Source organism: Antechinus flavipes, chromosome 1 (assembly GCF_016432865.1).
Source record: "Antechinus flavipes isolate AdamAnt ecotype Samford, QLD, Australia chromosome 1, AdamAnt_v2, whole genome shotgun sequence".
Classification (NCBI taxonomy): Eukaryota; Metazoa; Chordata; class Mammalia; order Dasyuromorphia; family Dasyuridae; genus Antechinus; species Antechinus flavipes.
In genome coordinates, this window is record NC_067398.1 from 568,356,047 (window position 1) to 568,370,658 (window position 14,612).

General features: G+C 36.6%; 1 protein-coding gene across 1 annotated transcript in view; it reads left to right on the plus strand.

The window, feature by feature from the left end:
• Positions 1-565: 565 nt before the first annotated feature.
• The window catches only part of CPNE3 (copine 3), a 60,723-nt gene continuing 46,676 nt past the window's right edge, over positions 566-14,612 (plus strand). The window contains exon 1 of the mRNA XM_051970805.1: positions 566-747. The gene's annotated coding sequence lies outside the window, so the exon portion shown is untranslated. The remainder of the gene's footprint in view (positions 748-14,612) is intronic.

A 14,612-nucleotide genomic window follows, 5' to 3' on the forward strand; every position in this document is an offset into this window, starting at 1 on the left:
CAAAAGGCATTTGGAAGCACTAAATATATGCTTGTTGGATTGAACCTAATCAAATAATACATGTTGCGATAAGAGTCTAAAACCACAGAAGATCCCTTCGTCCTCCTAAGGATCCCTTTTTTCACCTAATATTGCTAGGACAACAACTCTAAAGCTGCGGAACTTTGGGCCCTGGAAGTTTTAAAGTTTTATTTTCAATATACACTAGTCTGTGGTCTGGAATAAAACGTGCAGACCAAAACCAATCCCGTTTTAAAAGTGCCAGTATCCAGGTGGACTTATTCTAGAAACGCCTTAGGAGACCTCCGTCCTTACTCCGGAGTGCACGTGAAAGTGGCAGAGTGGGATCTACTAACGGGGCTGAAACTTGGGGAAGGACGGAGGATCCAAGCCTGACGCCTGAGAGCTTCCACGGTTTCGTAGACCCCCAGGCAGGAGCCCCCGAGTTCAGGACTCTGTACGCTCGGAGATCCGAGGGAGCCGCTCCGGCGGAGGTGGCGGCCACACCTCCGGCTCTGAGACCCGAGAAGCTGAGCCTTAGGGGCCGGATGGAAGATGGGGCGGAGAGAGGATGGGGCGGGGGCCGCCGAGACTAAGCGGGGTGGAGCGCGGTCACAACTCCGCCTCTGCTGGTTTGGCTTTTGGTTCCTGTAAACCCTGGGCCTGGGCCGAGGCTACTCCTGGAAGGCTTGCTCCTGTGCCGAATTTCTACCTCTCCCACCCGTGGCAGGTTCCGGACTTGGGGAGGTGAGTGCGGTGTCTGGGTACCAGGGAGCCCCATATTCTTCTTGCAGGGGGAGAGGAGGAAAGTAAGTGGATGAGAGGCCAAGACGAGAGAGCCCGGGGCTCTCTCTCTCCCTTTTCCGGGAAGGGAGGGGCCTGCAATGCCATCCTCCCGTGCCGGGGATGGGACCTCTGCTCCGAGGCCTCCGCTCCCAGTCCTGATGACTGCCCTAGATTTGGCAGGCTTGGGAGTGTTTGGGCACAGTTCGGCTGTGTCCGTGTGGGGGCAGCAGTAAGCTTGACCTTAGATTAGCTCCCAGTTCTTGGCTTCTCTGCAGTTGCAAGGTGGAGCTGGAAAGTCTTGGAAAAAGCCTTAGGGCATCTCACCTGGAGCAGAAATCTGCTGCGGGCGGCTGCACTGCCGCGGCTCCCTGCATCTGAAGTAGGGGGAGGAGGGAGGAAGAGAGGAAGCTGCTCTGACGATAATGGGCTTCCTCGGGTATGGCAGATTGGAGCGTCCTTCACACCCTGCCTTGGCGAAGGTGAATTACTTAAGAACTTGAGCGATCTTAAAAGTCACGTGAATATCTGGGGCTTTAGTGTTCAATTAATGTAAGTGAAAAAGGGCCCTTTCTGAACGAAGTTGATTTCAGAGAGTTTACCAGTCCTTTAGGATTTGTACATCTTTTACTGCTACCCGGTTTGTTCGCTTATCCATTTCTCTGACTCCTCCCCAACTTTCATTCAGCTCTTGGGTCCTGTCTTTGCCCGTCAGAAACAGGGCTGGAGAGGAAAAAGACTTAGGCCGATTTTTGCAGTTGTAGGCATTCTAGTGAAAGAGATTGAAGTTGTTGATTAAAGCTGAGTGGTGCATAATGGATTTAGGAAGTCCTGAATTCAAATCTAGCCTCCGACCCTTATTAGCTGCGTGACCTTGCACAAATGACTTAAAAGTTTCATTTGACCCAGATTTCTCCTCTGTAAAATGGAAAAGGAATAATATCTAACCTTCCCCAATTGTGAGAATAAAAGGAGATAATACTTGTAAAACGCTTTGTAAATATGCAGACCTTATTAATATTATTTTAATGGGATATAATTAAGAGCGGATAGCAATAAAAAAAACCTACTATAGTAATATTAGATTGGATTTAGGTTCCGTTTTTATCATAGATTTGAGATTAACAATCACTTAGCTGTCAGTACCTACTTCAGATATAAGCAATATGCCATTCATGTCAGACAGACCAGAAGCATAGGTAGGAGAAAGAGAGGAACAAGAACTTAAGTAAAGATCCCTCTGTAATTTGTTAGAGGACAAAGAAAAAAGAAAGCTGCATAGGATGTGGGATTATAGAGTGACCGTTTTAGCAAATTTCAGTGGCAGTAGAACCAGTTTATCAGTGTCTGATTTCTGAAGTATAAATGGATAAAGGCAGTGAAGAAGCTGAGAAAGGGAAAATGATAATCTTTGTCTTTAAGCCTATTTTTGGATTAACAATAACATAGAAATCTTTTTTATTAAACTTTCTGGGACTGATACAGTGAGAAACTTTGCATAAAATAATTGTTTTCCATTTTCCACACAAATTGACGGAAATCCCAAAACATTCAACTGAATTTTTTACTTTTTTTTTTTTTTTTTTTTTTTTAAGCAACCCCCCACTATCTTCTTCGTGGCATCTGTGCCAGTAAACTACTTTCCCTCAGTTCCCAAGTATTCTCATTTGTGGTAAATGTTGGGAAGTACTGTTTCCATTTCTTATTTTTTTCTCACATAGTATTGCCTTCCTGCCTGTCCCTAATCCTACTTCCCACAATTTAAAAATGTTCTATTTAACTACTATAAATGAAAACATTCATATAAAGTTTTGTTTTAGACTTGTGATTTCTTCAGGGTGGGAACTCTCATTGTGGAAACACTGTCCAACAATGCAGATATAAGATTGGGGTGGTCTTATTACATTGTCTCCCTGTGAGATTAGTCTTAACAACAATAGCAACAACCAACATCTATTGTTATTGTATGTTATTCAATTTTCAAGCCATATCTGACTCTCCATGACCTCCATTTGGGGTGTTCTTGGCAAGGACACTAGAATGATTTGCTATTTCCTTTTCCAGCTTATTTTACAGATGTGGAAACTGAGGCAAATAAGATTAAGTGACTTGTTCAAAGTCACACAGCTAGCAAGTGTCTTGAGGTCAAATTTCAATTTAGGAAGATGTGTCTTATTGAACTTCAGGCCTGGCATTACAGTGCCACCCAGCTGCCCTAACCAATATCTATATAGTGCTTATAAGAACTCCCTCAGACATTATACAGTTGTACAATTATTACTCTAATTTTACAAAAAATGAAACAAAATCTGGGAGGTTAAGTGATTTAAGTGACTTAGGCAGGAATTACACACAAAGATGTCTTGACTTCATAATCTAGAATTTGATTTTTCTACTGTACTTCTTAATTTCAGTTGGAAAATGTAATGCCAAAGAAACTGAGCAAGACAAGAGATTAGAGACCAATTCAATAGTTTATTAAATGGAGAGAAATACTGGGATCAATGGATCCATGCTTGATCCCAGGGCTAGACGAGACTATCATCTCAAAGAGTCTAGTCTCCTGTCGGGACAGCAAGCTTTTTATAGAATAGCAAGAACAATGACATAATGGGGGTACCTAGGTGGGGATAACCTAATGGAGGGAGGTTACTGATATTCTAATGATATCTAAAATGGATAAACCTTTATCTTGTCAAACATTAAGACGGAATATCTATAACCTAAAGATATAAAACCTTTATCTCAAACATTAAACGGGAAAGGTCTGAGGCAGAATAACTAAATAGGACAATTGGAGAAACTGGGTCACAACATTAAAAGGAAACTTTGGCATAACAAAAATTGATTAGATGATATTTCATTCACTTATCTATTTAAAGAGCCATCACTATTGAAGAAAATTATTTTCAGATGAATGACTGAAATAAAGATCTATAAAGGACTGATGATAATTCATAAACGTTGCATAAGATCTTTACTCTGGGAAATTCAAACTTTGGCATCTTATTTAGTCTGCTTTCCATTAATGTTGCTTCATTTTGTTCTCATATTTTATTTTTAGTAATTGCTTTTTCCCTTTTTCTCTGCTCTTTCAACTTGTCCTTTTGTTACTAAAAAGGGTTATCTAGTTGATGTCCAAATTAATCAGTTTTGCTACTTCATAGATTTTGGTGTTTTTTAATATTTATTTTTTAAAAATTTCACAGATTTTGGTAATTATTGGGATTTTCTGGCTAAAATACAATATTTTATAAATTTCATTTATTCACATATTGTCCAAGCTTCTGATTATATTCACTAAGTCAGTTCTATATGTAAAATTTGGAAATAATTCTGTTGGTATTAACTGACACTTTGTAATAGGTTATTACACTTCCTTAAAAGTTTGAAGAAAATTATAATAGCAGTGGAATTTTTTTCCTTGATGTTATTGTAGCAATAAAAATCCCACAAATATGTAGCATTTAGGAAAAGGACAAACCTTAGATGTTCACGACTTTGTTTAATTCTAAAATGTCAATTAAAAATGAATGACAATATTCACCTTTTCTTATTAAAAATTTGAGAAAAAGTACTGATCGTCTACTATATACATTTTGCAATCTCCTCTTGCCTAAAGTGGGAGTGGGAAGTAATGTCCAGTTCCTGTACAGTGACTGAAAATCAAATTACAAAAGGTAACTGTCTTTGCACAATAGTCATCCTAACAACTTGTTTACTGCTTTCATTTTTATTAATTTTGTTTGACCTTCCATTGTATTTTACTTATTTTTAAAAGCTCAACAATAAAAACATAGGAAGTAATCCACCATAAAGATCTATAAACTGCCAAATTTTGTTGTCTAGGGACAAGAATGTTTAGGAAGATGTATAAATTAGAATAAAGCTATCATTTCAATATTATTTCATATTAAGTTTATATTTGTATGATGTTTTATAATTATAAAACACTTTGCATATTTAAAAAATTAAATCCTTCTACCAGTCCTATGAGATTGGTGTTAGAAATATTGTCTTCTCAATTTTCTTAGTAGTACTCCCTTGGGAGCTGTTACCTCAACTCATACTTACATTGGAGGCCTGACATAATACCTTGGGTTTAGTTATTCTTTGCATATGCACTTCTATCACTATAGCTCACAAGCCTTTACCAACGAAATTATTGAATTTTTTCCATAATAGTATTTTATTTTTCCAAATATACACAGATAGTTGTCAACATTCATTTTAGAGATTTTTTCTGTCCTTTCCTTACTTTCCCTCTTCTCAAGACAACAAGCAGTCTAATAAAGGTTAAATATATGCAATTCTTTTAAGCATATTTCCATATTTGTCATTTTGTGCAAGAAAAATCAGACCAAAAAGGAAAAATCCACAAGAAAGAAAACAAAACAAATAAAAAAAGGTGAAAATACTATGCTACCATCCACATTCAATCTCCATAGTTCTCTCTGTGGATACTGCTGGCATTTTCCATCCTGAGTCTTTTGGAAAAGACTTAAATCACTACATTGATGAGAAGAGCCAAGTCCATCATAGTCTTGTTGTTATGTACAATGTTCTCTCAATTCTGCTCATTTTACTCAGCATTAGTTCTTGTAAATCTTTCCAAGTTTTATAAGCCTGCTCATCATTTCTTATAGAGCAATATTCCATGACATTCATATAACCTAACTTACTCAGCCATTCCTCAACAGATGGATATCCACTCAATTTCTAATTCCTTGTCCCCAGAAAAAGGATTGCTACGAACATTTTTGCATGTGGGTCTTTTTCCCCCTTTAATGATCTCTGGGATACAGACCCAGTGGTGACACTATGCACAGTTTGAGAGCCCTTAGAACATATCTCCTGAATGGATCATTCAACATGCATTTTTGTAAGATTTTAAATTCCAATTTTTTTTCTCCCTGTTTTACCTCTCCCCCCTTAAGACAGCAGGCAGTCTGATAGAGGTTATACATGTACAATACTTTAAAAAATATTTCCATATTTGTTGTATTATACAAGAAAAATCAGATCAAAGGGGAAAAAACCATGAGAAAGAAATAGCAAACAAACATACAAAAAAGTGAAAATACTATCTGTACTTTGATCCACATCCAGTCTCCATACTTCTCTCTCTGGTATTTTCCATCCGAAATGAACTTACTTTATTTTATTTTATTTTAACTAATTAATTTTTTTTTAGCTTTTTATTTTCAAAATATATGCAGATAACTGGGCTTATACCCCAAAGAGATACTAAAGAAGGGAAAGGGACCTGTATGTGCCAAAATGTTTGTGGCAGCCCTGTTTGTAGTGGCTAGAAGCTGGAAAATGAAAGGATGCCCATCAATTGGAGAATGGTTGAGTAAATTGTGGTATATGAATGTTATGGAATATTATTGTTCTGTAAGGAATGACCAGCAGGATGAATACAGAGAGGACTGGCGAGAACTGGTGCTAAGTGAAACGAGCAAAACCAGGAGATCATTATATACCTCAACAACAATACTGTTTGAGGATGTTTTCTGATGGAAGTGGATCTCTTCGATAAAGAGAGCTTTAATTGATCTAAGATGGACAGAAGCAGCTACACCCAAAGAAAGAACACTGGGGAATGAATATAAACTGCTTGCATTTTTGTTTTCCTTTCTGGGTTATTTATACCTTCTGAATTCAATTCTCCCTGGCAACAAGAAAACTGTTCGGTTCTGCAAACATATATTGTATCTAAGATATACTGTAACCTATTCAACATGTAAAGGACTGCTTGCCATCTGGGGGAGGGGAAAAATCGGAACAGAAGTGAATGCAAGGAATAATGCTGTAAAAAATTACCCTGGCATGGGTTCTATCAATAAAAAGTTATAATAATAAAAAACAAACAAACAGACAAAGTGCTTAGTGAGATGCAAGTTTGGCTCGAATACTATGATTTACATTACTGTCTTCTTCTGAAAACCTCTATTGAATAAAGCTGTTTGGTCAGATTTAAAATATATATATATATATATATATATATATATATATATATGCAGATAGTTTCAACATTCACCCTTGCAAAACCTTGTGTTTCAAAATTTTTCTTCCTCCCTTCCACCATCCTCTCCCTTAGATGAAAGTAATCCAATATATGTTAAACATAAGCAATTCTTCTATATATTTTTCCGCAATTATTACACTGCAAAAGAAAAATCAGATCAAAAAGAAAAAAAATTAGCAAAGTGCAAGCAAATAACAAAAAAGAGTGAAAATATTATGTTGTATTTCACACTCAGTTCCCACAGTCCTCTCTTTGGGTACAGATGGCTCTCTTCATCACAAGGTCATTGGAACTGGTTGAATCATTTCATTGTTGAAAAGAGCCACACTCATCAGAATTGATCATCTTATAATCTTGTTGTTGCTATGTATAATGATCTCCTGGTTCTGCTCATTTCACTTAGCATCAGTTCATGTAGGTCTCTTCAGGCCTTTCTGAAATCATCCTGTTGGTCATTTCTTACACAACAATAATATTCCATAATGTTCATATATCATAACTTATTCAGCCATTCTCCAGTTGAGGGGCATCTGCTCAGTTTCCAGTTTCTAGCCACTACAAAGAGGGCTGCTACAAACATTTTTGCACATGTGGGTCCCTTTCCCTCCTTTAAGATCTCTTTGGAATATAAGCCCAGTGGAGACATTGCTAGTTTAAAGGGTATGCACAGTTTGAGAGCCCTTTGGGCATAATTCCAAATTGCTCTCCAGAATGGTTGAATCAGTTCACAACAATGAACTTATTTTAAATGGCAATCCAATAGCCACAATTAGCTCAAAGCAACAGCATTTACTAAGATGGCATAGAAAGAACTATGAAATGTTCCCTCCTAAATCTGAGTTTCAGTTTCTCATGAATACATAAAGCATCAGTGGGAAGAGAAGGAACAGGTTTATAGTTTCTGGTAGTGAGGCACAAATGATGTGAGCACATGTTGCCCTGGAAAGACATACCTCTGATATGTAGTTTCTTAACTAATGGAATCCTCATGCTATCCCCCTCTTCTCTTTTCTGCTGTATGTGTCACTTAGCTAGGTTACCTCGGTCTATTTTCTTCCTGATGTCAGTACCTATCTTCCAGGGCTAATTCTTGAAACCAAAATTGGCTCTCTTCTCTGTTGCTAGGAGTCACATTCCTTGAAGCTATTTGACTGCTGCTTCTGTATGTGTCTGTGTTTGAATGTGCCCAGAGTGTATGTCTCTTCTCCCTTCTGAATGCATTTGAAATGTACTTCACACTGGTGACAAAGCAGTGCTGTTACATGCCATCACTGGGGTTTGAGGGTGAGAGCAGAGAAAGAAATCTTTTTCTTTCCCCGAGAAGTAAAGAGCTGTAATATCTCAAGGTCTGGGTTTTTCCTGGACTGCTGGCTCCTTCCTGGACTGCCTCCTCAGCCAATTTTCAGATGATACCAGGGCTAGCTCAAGGCACATGGTTACACTTATTTTAATACCTCTTTATCTACTCTACATTTTCTGTGTAAGGAAGGATACCAAATCTCTGCATCTAGCTCAGGTAATTTGAGAAAAGTCATTGATCATTGATTGATTCATTATGCCAGACTACTTGCCATAAATGGTGTTGTCAAAATGACCTTAAATATCCTGTAAAACTATAGTGCTTCCAAGCTGTTTTAATGAAATACTAGAGGGAATTACAGTTAAAATTGATAGAAGTGTGTTGGCAGAAAATCTTAAAAATATAGATTCTGTATGGAAAGATTCCTTAATTGTATAATCCTTATACTAGGTACTTCTTGTTCTCAATATAATTGCTGTAGGGATAAGACCAGTGGTTTTAGTGGCTCTGGAAATTCCCAGGTGAGAAGACTCCTTCTTAAAAGTGAATGATACAAAGCAAGTAGGTGTTACAGGTGGGACTTTCAAGGTCATTTCTCTTATCTACGAATCCACTCTGCCTCTTGATAGATAAATTTTAATTTAAAGTACTGCTAATGAAAAGAAGAGCAGCTAGATGGAACAGTATGTGGAATGCTGGTCCTGGAGTCAGGAAGACTTATCTTTGTCAGTTCAAATGCCTTTCAGCCCTAAGGCTATGAGTTAATATATTTAATCCATGAAAATGTCTTACTTTTAAAGTTTAGGATCATAGAGTTGCAGTGCACTTACAAACCAACTAAATTAAATACTGCACCTGCCTAGATCGAAGGATAGCCAATTTGACAAACATTCAATTTAACAAACTTTTATCAAGCGCTTGCCAGTTAACAAACATTTATTAAGACCTACTATGATACTTCTGAGTCATGGGGATACAAATAAAGGGGGGGGAGAGACAGTCCCGCCTTCATGGAGCTTACAGTTTTGGGCTGGTGATGGTGGTTAAAGGAGGTAGTTGTCCTTACAACATATAAAAGGAAACTAGAAAGAGAGGAGGAGACACACAATAGGGATTACCCCAGGTCCATGGAATTGAATATACAGATGGAAATTGGAATGAGCTGGTAAGTCCCCCGATCCTGCTCTCTCATGTAAATAGATAAATCTGCTCCCTCTGTTCCAGGCTCTGAAGAGGTGATCCTTCTCTCCAAGGTCAGTACCTCTTGGGCTTTTGAATCTGCTTTAGGAGCTTGCCTCTTATAAGTTATCTTCCTTCCTCTGATGTTCAGTTTTTTCATATCTTCTCCTCCATTAGTGCTACCTATAAACATGCCCAAGTCTTCCATGCTTAAAAAACCTTTATTTGATCCCACTGTTCTTTCAGACTTTCTGTCCCATATCTTTAGGAGTCTTATAATCAGACTCCAAGAAAAAAAAGTCTTTTTAAATCTACTTTCTCTTCTTCCACTTCTTAGTGCATTGTAGCCTGGTTTTAGGTTTACTCTTCAATTGAAAGGACTCTCTAGATTACTTTTATGTGTGTCAGTTAAAAAAAAAAAAATTAAGATCTTTGTCTTTATATCACAATTCTGTCTGAAGGAAAACATTGGAATCCTCTCTTATAATTAAGAAAAACACTTACTCATTATGTGACCCTAGTTAAATTACTTAATCTCTATTTACCTCTGTTTTTTCATCTGTAAAATGGGGCTAATAATAACATCTACCTCCTAGGGTTATAGGGCAGTGAGATGGTGCAGTATATAAAAGCATTGTGCATGGAATCAGGAAGACCTGAATTTAAATCTGACCTCTGTGATCCTGGTCAAGTCACTTAATCTTGTTTGCCTCAGTTTCCTGTAAAATGACCTGGAGAAGGAAATGGGAAGCCATTATCTCTGTTAAAAAACATCAAATATCCCATTTGATGATCCCATTCATAAAGAGTTCCACATGACTAAAGTGACAGAACAACAACACAGGGTTGTTGTGAGATAATATTTGTAAAACATTTAGCATAGTTTCTGGCGTGTAGTAGACATTATGGAAGCGTTACATATTATTATTATTATTTTTTTTGTGCATCATTATTGATTGTGGATTGAAGATTGTAGGTCAGAAAGTGTCAGTGCTTTCATGTATGTGTGCATGCATATGTGTGTGTATGTGCTTGTGCATGTGTATGTGAATTAGAGAGAAAGAGAGGGATGCAGGGAGGAAGGAAAAGAAAAGAGGAGGGAGAGAAGAAAAATGAAAGAGGTGGAAAGCAGAGGGCAGAAAGAAGGAGGTTGGGGTGAGAATAGTGACCAGTGTTGTTAAGGCTGTCAAGGAATATAATATTTTTTAGGAAAATGATAGGTTTCAGTGATCACCAGAAGATGATAGGACATTGAAAGGAAGAATAATTGATCTAGGATGATTTGTTATGAAAAGAATGCTAATTCCACACAACACATAATGAAAATCTAATTCGCTTGCATATCATGCTACCAACTTCCTGATGTCATGGTTCTCTTCCAGAATGAAGGACAAATAACAACAGGAAAACCGAAAGGTAGAGGGGCTGGGGAAGGCTAGGTATATGCTCAGTGGTGATAAGACCTTGAGAGAGGTAGTTGGGAAAAGTTAATATTCAATCCAGGGCAAATCAGTGAATAAGTATTTTCTTCTAAATTACAGGGTTAATATTAGGTGGCAACTTTAAAAATATAAACAGATTGAATATTACCAAGCATTAGAAAAATAGTATATAGCTAGAGCTTACCATATTAAAATATTTTCAAATACATTATTTTTTCTTTTTAAATAACAAGTAATGGGAAAAAAAAACCCTAATATAATTCAACTACAAAGATTTCAAGATTTGTGCTTGTTAGAAAGTTCAGAGGTTGACATTTATAATAGTTACTTTCAGCTTCCAGTATAACTGGCTGTAGAATAATTCCTTGTTAGAACGAGTTCTTCTTAGCGTGCCAGGACAAGTTCAGAGAAATTACATACTACACTTATTCCTTCCTCAGCCTCAATTCCAAAACCACAATGAAACCAGATTCTTTTCTATAAATCACAATCTACACTTGCAAATTCTCTAGAGTCTCCAGCTAGTGAGACTTTTTTATTTTTAAAGATGTATTTCAAATCATTTGTGTTTCTATCATTGTGCTAAAATTCAAACATCGTGGAGTTACTAAATATTACACCTTTATTGTTTTGGCCAATTGTTTTCATTTTAACAGCTTATTTTCATTAACCAATCATTAAATAACTGAAATCTAGAAGCACTTAAAGAGAACAAAGAGGAAAGCTTTCTAATCTCAGCTAGGTTGGAATAATGACATTGTCCAGAAGTGAAGTGTCATAGTAAGGCACCTAAATGGTGCAGTGGATAGAGTGCTGGCCCTGGGTTCTGGGAGAACTAGGGGACCTCAACTAGGTTGATTTACCAACTGTGTAACCCTGAGCAAGTCACCTAACTCTGTTTGCCTCGGTTCCTCTTCTGTAAAATGAATTAGAGAAGGAATTGGCAAACCACTCCAGTGTCTTTGATAAGAAGAAAACCCCATGGACTGTATTAAAATGACAAAATATATGACACCAGAAGATAAGCCCCTTAAGTTTGAAAGTGCCCAAGTAGTTCAAAGAAGAATGAAGTGGCTGGTTCAAAGACAAAAGAAAGCTCAGATGTGGATGTGTCTGGTGACAAAAAGTGTTGCATAGGAACCTGGAATGTAAAATCTGTGAAGGAGATGGCAGGATTAAACATTTTGTGTGTCGGTGGACTTAAATGGACAGGAATGGGTGAATTTAATTCAGAAGATCATTATATATACTAAGCAGGGCAAGAATCCCTATAGTCAATAAAAGTGAGAAAAGTAATACGATGTGTACAAAATGGTATCAGTTGGAATCCGAGGCAAACTATTCAACATTATAAGTCCTTGCTTTAACTACTATTGCCAAGGAGGCAAAATTTGACCAGTTCTATGAAGAGTTACATCTAGAAATAATGCCAACAGTTCCGTTGAAGAGAGCCATCTACACTCAGAGAGAGGACGAAGGAAACTGAGTGTGGATCATAACATAATATTTTCACTCTTTTTGTTATTGTTTGCTTGTATTTTGTTTTCTTTCTCATTTGTTTCTTTTTCATTTGATTTTTCTTGTTCAGCATGATATTTTTGTAGAAACATGTTTAGCAGAATTGCACAAGTTTAACATATAGTGGATTAATTGCCATCTAGGGGTAGGGGTGAGGGGAAGAGAGGGAAAAAATTTAGAACATAAGGTTTTGTAAGGGTGAATGTTGAAAATTATCCATGTATATATTTTGAAAATTAAAAAAAAATAATTTAAAAAATGTCAAAAAATGTCATGTTCATTATAGGGCATTGAATGCAAAAGTCAGAAATTAAAAGACAATTAGAATAATAGGCAAGTTTGGCCCTGAAGTACAAAATGAAGCAGGGCAGAGACCAGTGGAGTTTTGTCAAAATAGTTTGTTGGTGGTCATAGCAAACACTTTTTTCTCCCCTTAATTCAAAAGATAACTCTACACACTGACATCATTGTAATCAATATAGAAATCAGATTGATTATATATCTTGCAGCCAGAGATAGAAAAGCTCTATAAAATAAGTTAAAATAAGACCTGAAGCTGACTGTGGCTCAAATCATGTGCTTCTTATTGATAAATTCAGATTTAAATTGAAAGTAGGAAAAACTATCAGATTGTAGAGGTATGACCTGAATAACATCTTTTATGACTATGAAGTAGAAATGGTGAGTAGATTTAAAGGATTCTATCTGGCAGATAGAATGCCTGAAGAGCTATGGATAGAAGCTTGTAATATAATACAAGAAAAAGTGACAAAAAAAATGTCATAGGAAAAGAAGGGCAAGGAAGCAAAATAGCCGCCTGATGAGGTTTTACAAATAATCAAGGAAAATATCTGATCCAATAATATGAAGTTAGAATTGAACATGGAACAATTGATTAGTTTAGGATTAGAAAACAGGTACTGCAAGCCAGATATTGTCACTTTATTTAACTTATATTCAAAGTCCATCATGCAAAATAGTCTAATCAAAAGCTAGATTAAAGTTGCTAAGAGAAATATCAGCAATCTCAAATAAGCATTAGATACCACTCTAATAACAGAAAGTGCAGAATTAAGAAGCCTTTTGATGAGGATGAAAGAGGAGTGTAAAAGTTGGTTGAAGCTTAACATCAGAGAAATGAAGATCTTGGGAACTAGTCTTGTCAGGCAAATAGAGAAGAAATGGAAGTATTTTCAGATTTTATATACTTGGATTCAAAGATCATTGCAGATGACAACTGCAGCTAAGAAATTAATAGGCTCTTGCTTCTTGGAAGGAAAGCAAATTTGGACTCCATACTAAAAAGCTGATTCATCTCCTTGCCAACAAAGTCAAAGGTATATTTTCATCAGAGATGAATCTATAAAGAAAGCTGAGCGCCTCAGAATCAGTGCTTTTGAATTATATTAGAGAAGATTTTTGAAACTCCTTGGAACAGCAAAGAGAGCAAATCAGTCAATATTTAAAGAAATTCATTTAGACTATTTGTTTGAAGGTCAAATACTGAATCAGCTGAAGTTTACTTTGACCACATAATAAGAAGATGGGAATCATTGCAAAAGATCCTAATGTTGGGAAAAAGATTGAAGGCAAAAGGAAAAGGGAATGGCAGAGATTCATAGAAAGTATCATGGAAGCAATGAACATGAGTTTGGACAGATTTTGGGAAACAATGGAGGATAGAAGTCCATGGGATCAGGAAGAGTTGAAAAAGACTCAGTGCCTGAACAACCACTAATATTTCAATAGTTGTATAGTTCCATCCTTCTAGGAAGTTCTGAGCACCCTATTATTAGTTCTCTAATACTTTCAATGGTAAATGACAAATGGTTTCATTAACAAACTTAGAGCCAACTTGCCCAGGGATACTAAATTTAGTTTGTAATAGGACTTGATTTAGTATGATGAAGTATGATGCTTTTTATGTTCTGCTGTATTGCCTCATTCTTAGTTCAAGATTTGCTCTTTAATCTATATTACCTCTCTTCAATTCATTTATTTCTGTACTTCATTTTTCTATTGGGTTCTTAAATGCTGTGTTATGTATGTATGTGTATATATACACACAGAGATGGATTATATATTTAGGAACAGACTTAGTAAATTCAGAAAAGACCATCTCCACATTGGCCATAGGTTAAGGAAGGAAGTGTTTTGAATTTGATCAGATAGAGATATTAATTTTCTGTTCTAACTTCATCCCTGCTTTCATTGTCATTAGAAATGAGTTCAGGAAATGGATCAAACATGAGGAAAGCTTGTCACCCCAATCTGATAACTGAAAGTCAGTAGAAACAATTTCCTAAGTGAGAGGTCCTGCAGTGTAATGGATTGCATACTAAACTTGGGCAAAGGAAAT